The sequence below is a fragment of the Cyanistes caeruleus genome, chromosome 2 (assembly GCF_971803275.1).
Source record: "Cyanistes caeruleus chromosome 2, bCyaCae1.hap1.1, whole genome shotgun sequence".
NCBI lineage: Eukaryota > Metazoa > Chordata > Aves > Passeriformes > Paridae > Cyanistes > Cyanistes caeruleus.
The window spans coordinates 13,987,214-13,997,152 of NC_141702.1; positions in this window are offsets into that span (position 1 = coordinate 13,987,214).

Sequence of the window (9,939 nt, forward strand, 5' to 3'; positions counted from 1 at the left end):
ACAGCCAGAGCCAGAGGTCTGTGGGGAAAATCCCTTAAATTGATACAGCCATTTGTGAAGTAAATACATTCCTAATGCCTACACCAGGACACACATCCCTGCACTCACTCAGATTGCAGACAGTCTAAATTGTCCTTTTTTCCTTTCCTCTCCCCTGTCCTGTTTGGACACAGAGGAGCAGCTTGTATTCATCCCTTTCTGCTTGGCCTAGTGGAAGACAGAATGGCCACAACATTTTGTAATTCTCTGCCATAGTCTGTAGATGTGGTGGAAACTGTTCATACCTTCTCCCAACATCCTTCCAAAGCCATAGAGCAAACAAGGGCACACAGTGAAGATTCTGTGCGTCAGTTACAGAATCCAGCTTTAATAACTGTAAAGCTTTCCATGCATAGGTGCTGCCAAACAGAGTAAAATATTAATGTGTGTTCCTGTGAATAATCCAGAAATGTCATCCTGTAACCTAAGAAAGTGGCTTCTGTAGTTTCCTGGCCTTCTGTAGCATCAGAACAATTGCTGTGCTACACAGAACCAAGTGCTGCTTTGTGGTCTCTAACCCCAGGTTTTCTGCCTCACAGCAGAAACCTTGCAGGGTACAAGGCTATGCAAAATATTGTTGTGATGAAATGCCCCTTATTACATAGTCATTACTGATGTAATATGATCTCTAAAAAATAACTAGAGTATATTGTCTGTGACTTCTGAAGTTGAAAGGCTTTCTGGGATGTGTTTAGTGCCCATGGTGCTACCACTTTCACCCCAAGAAAGACTAAAATCAGAATTTTTCAAAGTCTTCCTGAGATATTTTAGAAGCACTTGATTTCAAAAAGTTGTGTTACCTAGCTTCAGAGCACAAGTTTTCTTTCAGGTGACTCAAGCTGAAACACACAGCCACAGGGCACTCTTGGTGGTGCTGTCTCAGTCAAAACATGTCTGTCCTGCTTGAAGCCAGTACCAAAGGTGTCAAAACCACCCTTCATTTTGAGTGGTGGAGACAGTGTGGGAGTTAAAACTTCTCCCTGTCTCAATGTAATAACGTAATAATAAAACAAAGACTTTTGGTTATTCATGTTTTTGGAATGCAGCATCACCTGTTACACCACATATTGCCACATAAGAGTATGTCACCATCACTATTCACGGTCTTTTAAGTAAAAATCCATATTCAAAGTTCTACATTTCTTTAGTAAAGGTGTATTTGCTCTAACTTGTCAAATGCTGTCAAAGTTCCTCTGCCTCTGAGTAACAGCCAGCATCCTTAGGAAAAAAGCTGCTCTCCTGCAGTGCAAGGACATGAGAGGATTGTGATCATATGCCCTCCCTGAGAACATTTAACACTGTGAAAAGAAAGGTAGAGAAAGCAGAGAGAAGACTTTAGACCACTTGTGGCTTTAGGCTAAGCCTTCTCTTCCATTCTTTTCTTCTCTTTTCCTTTGTCCCACAGGTTTGCATTCCCTACAAAAAGCAAAGGGCATTCTGAAGCTGCTTGGTTTGCAAAGCAGCTTCCATCACACTTCTTCTTCCTTATGGAAGAAAACATATTTTCTATTTCTTTACTGGTGTTGTTCCCATGGCTGCATGAGGATTCTCTGCAGAAGTGAGGAAGGAAGGTCAGTAGCTAACGCTGATCAGGAATTTTCCAAAAGAACTTGGAAGTCTTTCTCTGTTCATCAACATAAGGCCAACGGAAATTAGAAGATTCCAGAATCTGCCTCATTTCCTGCCAGCTCACCTTCCTTGCTGTTCATCATCCATGTGTCTGGCTGTCAGAGAACCAAGTGCTTGGTAGCTCTGTCTGTCCAGCATGAGGGCTCTCAGATCTGAGCAAGTTTAGTGCAATAAATAACTCTGGTTCTCCACAAACCTCAAGTTTTATTTTTTTTTTTTATTTTTTTTTTTAAACCAGGCTGTCTTGTTTTTTCAGGATTTAAAGTTCCCTTACTGTTAAAATATAGTCTCATCTACAGATTTCTAATTATGTCAAGATTTAAAATAAACCTCTACTTTCACGTCCTTTTTGTTTCCCAAATACTGCCTTTTACTACACCAAAAAATAATAATTAAAATGAAAGATAGCATTTCTCTTTTCTTTTTTCCATGCTTTTTTTTCTTTTTTCAGTGCCAGTGTGAGCAATTGGATGCCCCCTTCCACCCCCAGATGCTCAGCAGGTAGGTGCACATACCCAGGCAATAGGTACACACATTTTCTGTGGCCATGACATGCATGGGCATTCTAAGTATGTTTAAAATATTGTTAATAGTAACTCACAAAAGGCATTTGCATTCCTGTGTTTACTTAGTTAAGGAAAAATGGGGTCAATTCCATTTTCAGAGCACTGAAGTTTGAAGACTTTGTTTGTTAAAAGCATCTGTATTTTACATCAATAAGGTAACTAGATATTTTGGGTTGTATTGACTTTTTATATCCGTTTATTTCATTAATATTGTTAGGACAGCTTTGTGATCAGTATGGGTTCATCACTTGGATATGAAACCAGAGCTCAGTTTATTTTTAAAGTATATTTAATACTGTAGAGATAGATCAAAGAAAACTTTTGTTTCAAACTATGGTTTTGGTATTTTGTTGTTCAAAAATTTCTAAAAAAAAAGGTCATTTTATGTTAAAAAATTGAACCAAAATTGGTACAAGATCTAGAAATATTTAATCATTAATCCACATTTCTAATGTATATCAAACAGTCTTCAGATATTCAGACTGCCTTGCTTCCAGGATACCACTCTTGACAAAATAAAATATGACCAGATGCCCTGCAAACCATATATATTTTAGTAGTAAATAAACAAGTTCCCAATAGTTCTCTTGCAGTCAGCAAGGGAACTAATTTCCAGCTGCTTGTTTTCTTATAACAGCTGAATAAATACATTCCTGGTATTATAATACCTTCAGCAAGAAAATGATTACACAGTAACTCAAGACCCAGATATACTCGTCCTGCTGTTGTTTATCCGAAGGCAGGTGGGATATGGCTCAGGTATGTCTCAAGAATTTAATAAGATTTTTTAGATGAGAGATCTAAGCCAAGAAAAAGGCTATCTCATGGGAAGATGTAATTGGGATATTTCCCTTTCATTATTATATTATGGGTGTATTATAGGTGACTAATTTAATGTGACTGAACTGAAAACAGAAAATTGAATTCAGTAAATGAAGCTTATAGAAAATAACAAAAACTTTAAAAGATGGACTTCTGTGACATTATTGTGATCTCTAAGGGGAGCATACTTCCTAAATATAAAGTTATTGTTAATCTGTTTCCTGAGCTTTGGACTTTTAGCTTGCTGGGTTTTCAAAACACATCATTATCTTTACTCCTTAATAGCTCTACAATCAGTCCCACTATTACTGCTGCAGTATTAGACTTCATTTTCTCAGCAAAATAATGAGGAATGTAGTCTCTTGTCTTTGCAGGAATTCTGTGCATTGAGACTGCTCTCCACAACTGGATGTAATAGTACAGCTGTGCAAAGTTCACATTGCAAATTTTAGTACTTCTTTTATAATACAGCTGCCTAGATTTACAGTTCATTCTTCAGAGGCATAAAATGTACAGTAAAGTCCCTCTTCTAGGCACTGAAAACATAGCACTTGTGATTCTCCTTCTGTGCCTGAACTATTATGGCCCTGCTGAACTCAAAAAGCTCTGTCCTTTGGTCAGCTTGACCAAGATTTAGGATTTTCTTGAAAAGCCATTTTCTGTGGGATCATGTTGGACTTAGAAGGTAAAGGGAAATTTCTTAACCACTTACATAGATATCTGGGTTACTGAATTCTTGTTTTATTATGACTACGGTGTGTGACAGCCAGAAGTGAAAACCCCCTGATAAATAAGTGTTACCAAGCTCTAATGAGTCACATTTTCTCCTCACACTTCAAGTGGGGGAGTACCCCTGATGGCAAGTGCTGTGTTTGTCCTGGGAAATGTAAATCATGGCCAGTCCCTGGGGACACGCTATTGCACAAGTCACTCAACAAAGAGCAGATGCCTAGAGACTTTCTAACCAATAGTGTTACATTAACAGTCCTTGCACAGGACTTCTTTCACATATTTCTAGTTTTTTTCTTATTGTGGCTTACTTTCCACATCTTTCTTAACACTTCCTATAAAGAATTACTGTGACCCTCCAGCCATTTGTAGCACTGAGGCTGACTTGAGTAAATGTGCCTGACCAGGGCTCAGTGAAATCAATCTTGGTGAGTTAAAATATTAAAGGTGGATCCAACCCTCAGACATCTAAGGGTAAGATATTTAAATTTTATTTAGCTGTTGAGAAGCAAGAATCAACACCAGATGGTAATGTAACTAATCCTAATGCACATGTCTGTAAATTATTGGGGGAAATGAGCTTCACTAAATATCTATTTCTGTCCATTGACCAGAGAGAAAGACACGGTTTAGGCTTAGGCAGTTGATTGAGAGATGTCTAATGTTAGGTAAAGTGAATCACACTGGTGGTGGTTACAGCCAGATCACCTAGTTTTATAGGTCATTGCCTAAAAAGCCAGCACCTGCCCTCAGCATAGTGAGTCAGTCAGCCTAAGATAGGAATGGGGGAAGCTAGTCATCCTAAATATAGATGTATATACAGGCAGAGTGTGAAAACTCAGTACCTCTGAAGAATGATTCATGGGACTAAGTGCATTTCCATGCCTCCATTAATCATGGGCCTTAAATGCTTCTATAGGGGTGCCCCAAGCCAACAAGCATGAAAATCTAGATTATGCTGCCCAGATGAATTTTGTTAAGATTTCTTTTGAAGAAAAGGCATCATTTTGGATAGTGGCCTCACAAAAGGAAGTGAGAACATTAGGTTCTAGCCTTTTTCACTTTGAGCAAGTTTAGACACTCAAGTCTTGTGTCACAGTCCCTCAATTACCACTCACAAATACTGAGTGTTCTCATCAGAAAGTGATAGAACCACACACCCCTTTCCATTTGCTTTATCTTCTGCCTGGTAAACAATTCACATCAAGAGGAATGTTAGACAGTAGTGCAGTCCCAGTTTTCTCCACAAACTTTCCACCTAGCACAAAGGACCTTAGAAATCTTGGGCTTAAAAAGTGTATATTGATTGATAAGGTTTGGTAAGTGATCAAAGCCACTCACTGAGGCATGGACTGTACTTGGCTCATAAGCCTTAAGTTTCAAGAACAACTTCCATGAAATATTCAATAAAGACTTCAAACTGTGCTTTCTTCTCAAAATGGTTGATTTGCAAGTATCTTTTTCTGGTGTTCTTACACCACCTCATAGAGTATAAAATTTGGACTGATAAAAATGAATGAATAAATCTGTTCTGATAAATTCTTAGGGCTAGATGATAATGCCAGGCAATCAGTACTTCAGAGGACTTGGCACATAACATAATTAAACTCTCAGTTCCTAATTCTACTTCATATTTTATGTTGAATACTAGGAGATAAGGTAAATAGAAGTATAGGCCTTTCATAAACTTAAACCAGAAAAACAGACTGTAGTACAGCTCTACATACACATGTTTAAAACTAGACTTCCTGTATCTTAGATATAGCATACCACATGGTGAATCCATTCTCAGACAGACAAGCCTTAAAAAAAATTATTTTAATTAGATATTAGAAATGAATGACTGAAAAATAGGCCTGTAACAAGCATAGATGACAATTAACATGTTCAGCATTACTAGAATAGGCAGATTATGCGAGACTTACAAAAAAAGGTGAACTCTGAAATATCTGAGTGGCATATCACCTTCCTATAACTTATTCTCTTGCATGCAAATGTGTCTTTCACACAGCAAGCTAATGGATGGCATCAGTTTCCCCTTAAATAAAGCAATGATCTTGAACACAAGAGTTCACCTGCCACAGAGTGAATATGAAGTAAATAAGGTCAGAATGGAAATTATGAATCATTGGCTCCATCATTTGCAAGCCGACTCAAGTTGAAAACCAAATGCATTTAACATTGACTCAGACTGGAGCTTCCTGACTCTGTATGTACATGCAGAAAGAGGAAATCCTATTTAAAAGTAAACCTTCTAAAAAGCAGATTAGCCTCAGCAAGATTTCCTGTGACGGAAAGGTGGATGTAGATTTTTCAGTTTTATTTTTACATTTATTTGTGGAAGGACTGAGTGAAAGACCAGAGGTGATTTCATATTTAACAACTGAATTTTCACTGGGCTTCATGTTTTATTTGTATTCAGGTGGGTGAATGGAAATTGTGTCTCAGCACAACAAAGCGGGGTGTAATTTTTGAGTGCCTCTTGACATTTAAGGAGCAAAATTTTAAGTACATTTCTTCATTACCTACTAAACAAATGTAGCAGGGCACTGTGTAATAGGAAATCTTCCCCTTATTGAAAACTGTCTATAGGAAACAATATCAAGCTCTAACATCTTTTAGGTAAACACTTTTATTTAATCTTACTCTGTTTGGAAGTGTTAATATGAATGCAAGACAAAATAGTTAAAATAATAAAATGGAGATTAAAAAATAGAAGGACTTCTGCTAAAATATTTGGATCTAATTCAGCATATCATGTACTGAGTAGAAAGGGTACTATTGCAGTATTGCATAATGGATTTGTAACTTTGTGAGGAATTATTGCCCAAATCCTGAGAGCACTTGCATCCATCAGCAACTTCGCTTGTTTGAGCAGTCCTTTTCAGATAAATTATCATATTTATATTTGTAGGCTCTAGGTCAGAATTCATAGTTGTCTGGTGAATCTGTGGCTGTCCAGGGTTGTCAGTATAACTCAGCAAGCATAAAAACATTTGATGTATTCAGGTGTATTTTTGGTTTTTTTAAGAGGGGGCTGTTTAAGTCACTAAAAATGTCCTGTATGTATTTAATCTGTTGCCCAGTGTTTCCTAATGAGTTACAAATACGAATGTTATTGCCTTTCAGTACAATATAGATGCCAGAAAAGCTAAATTTCTTTTGAAACAGATTTTCACGGTCCTGAATTACTGAAGGTACGATTCATCATTGCATGTCTTCTTACTTCAGCCACATACAATTTAAGCAAAACATCTGAGACAGTTGCTAGGCTGCCTTTATCATCTACAAGGAGAGACAGGCAATCTCCAAAGACCAGTGCCTCCCTCTTGTTTTAGATCTCTATTTTAGGATGCTCTAAATCACACACTAGAGGTGCTTGTCTCTCTCTATTGATGATAAGAAGAGTCTAGAGAGTTACCTTAGATGCCTATTAGACAGCAAGAGATAGTAAGACACTGCCTTAAACACTCAGGAGCACCACAATTATATTTTAAACTCCTTTACTTAATACCAAATGATGCCATTTTAAAGAAACACCCAAAAATCTGCCAGTTGTTGAATTTGGTAGATAGTTGTTTATTTATTAAAAGAGTAAGAAAACAAGCAAGAAAAAAAATAACCAACTGAACAGAAAAACCCTCACCTCTAAGGTTTTGAGTTTTGAAAGGGGATGGTTCTGAGCCAGTCTGAGCCAGACTGATGCAACCACCAAAAAATAATTAGTTCCTAAGATGTATTGGGAAATAAAGCATCAAAAGGATCTAGGAAGCATTAATGCTGTTGTGCAAGAGATCAAGACGATTCTGTTCATCTGTGTGCCCGAACGATGAACACAGACTGGAACAGACTTAACGAGAGACTGCCAGGGTAATAACAGAGTTTAGACTAAGATAACAAAAGTTGAGTGGAGCTGTGTTTGTTTTATGGGGGCAAGGAGAGTTTCAGATGATCTATTTTAAGCTAAAGAACAATGCTGGCATTACAATACCCTACTATAAGTTGTGCAGGAATAAATTGTTCTGGAAATTGAAACAGGAATTGAAAATTGAAACAGTCAGAATAATGATGTTTTAAAGCAGTCTTCCAACCAAAATAGACGCAGAAATCTTAGCTGCTTGTTTAGAAGAAATCTGGGGCTTTAATGCATGGGATAATCAGACATGGTGCCTACAACAGCTGAGGAGCTGACTCCATGTCCTCACACACTCAGATATCCAGAAGTTAGTGGTACTGAATCCCACAGACAGCTCCAAGGAAAGAATACGAGAAGACCCTTCCTAACCATCTGTTTCCAGGAAAGGCTTTCAGACAAAAACATGAGAAAGAAAAAATGTTATTAACCATCAGATTTAATTTCCCTACTGAATCTAAAAGGCTCAGGTTGAACCCCAAAAACATCAAAAAAGTAGTATTACATCAAAGAACTGAGATCCTGAAGGAATGTTACTTAACTCGTACTTTGAAGATGAAGGATGTTACTTTTATGAATTTACTGTTTTGCATGGGTGCTTGTGGTAGCAAGGCTTTGAGTGTCATCCCACATGTCTTTTCAGGCCTGAGCTCCACAGTTATTATGTCAACAGAGCTGAGTGCAACCAAACTCCATACCAGAATGATAGCTGGGGCATTTTCTGCCACATGTGAGAAGTCATGACCTAGGAGTGACCTTCTAATCACATCTCTTTTGGATATCATCTTTGGTTTCTAACCTCTCTCTGTCTCAGTGTAAATGGGATCAAAATTGTCTGTTCACTCACATACCTCCAGCAGTTGTGTGTGTATGTGGGGTTGAACCTAAACAAAAGTTTGTATTACTATATATTGAAACTTGACCATGTGCCCATGACTGAAAACATTCAGTCATGAATCTTCTGGATCTCCAATTATTATGTAACTTGTTCAGGGACTTCCTTCTTTTACTGCCTGTGACCTCTCATTTGATAACATAAGCAAAAAATGTTCTGGAAAATGGAAAAAGCCATCTTGACACCACATTCCAGAAACATCCTGAAAGAAAGGACTGAAGCAACGCTGTTAATTTTGTTTATTTTACCCACAGATTTTTGTCATAACCCTGAGCAAACATTGCTGTGTCATAGCCAAGAGTACTGTGTATGTCAAATATATCCAGAAGTCTAAAGATGGTTAAAAGGTGATATTGCCAGTAGGGTTCAATGATCAATAGTAACTTCAATCCAACTTCTTGTTTACTGAGTCTGCCATGGGAGAGTGTGAATAAGATAGCTATTTTTGAGGCCTTTTCCTTGACTGGACAACAGTTAGCTACACACAGAAGCCTGAAGGCTTTTAATTATCTTGAATATTTCCAGATTTGTACTAATGCAGATACAGTGCAAGGGCCGAGGTCACAGTTACTCCCCTGGGAGGAAGCCACCTCCACATGCCTCAGCAAACTGCTCAGATACTTGTCAGCCTTTGACTAATATTTCAGAGGTACTCTGGGATCCTACGTCACTTTTCTCCCTTCAGGGAAGCAGCAGTCAGCCTGACTGGCTGTAAAAGCAGGTGCACTCCAATTTAACATGTTGACATCTAAGCACAGAAGCAGAACCAATTTAAATTCATCTGTTAAAAGTTTGCAGCCTGTTTAGTAGCAATAAAAGACTGTGGTTCTTTATAAATATCTATATATTTAGTATATATAGTATATATATTTAGTATATATATAGTATAATATAAATATACTGTTTATTATTATTGATGGGATGAGAAATATTTTTACATCAACCTCATTTCACCATAACAGCATCTCACTAGACATACTTGACACTATTATATACAGAATATATATTATAATATATATATATATTAGATAATATATTATAATACAGAATACTTTTGGCCAGTAAGGTTGTAGAAGCACAGTATTGATAAACAGAACAAAAGAGAAAGTAATTTAGTAATTTAGTCCTTCCCTTGGAGTATGCTTATACCTACAACAGATGTGTTATCAACAGGGATCAAAGGATCTAGTTGGCTGAAATAAGGCTTTTGGTTGCATTGCAGATTTTTCAGCAGTGAAGTGGATTAAACACAGGTCCTCCAATAGAACATGTAGATGATGAAGCTGAAGTTAAAGCTTGGCCTTCAGCACTGTGTGATTTGATCACTGGATGTGATTTAGTGCAGA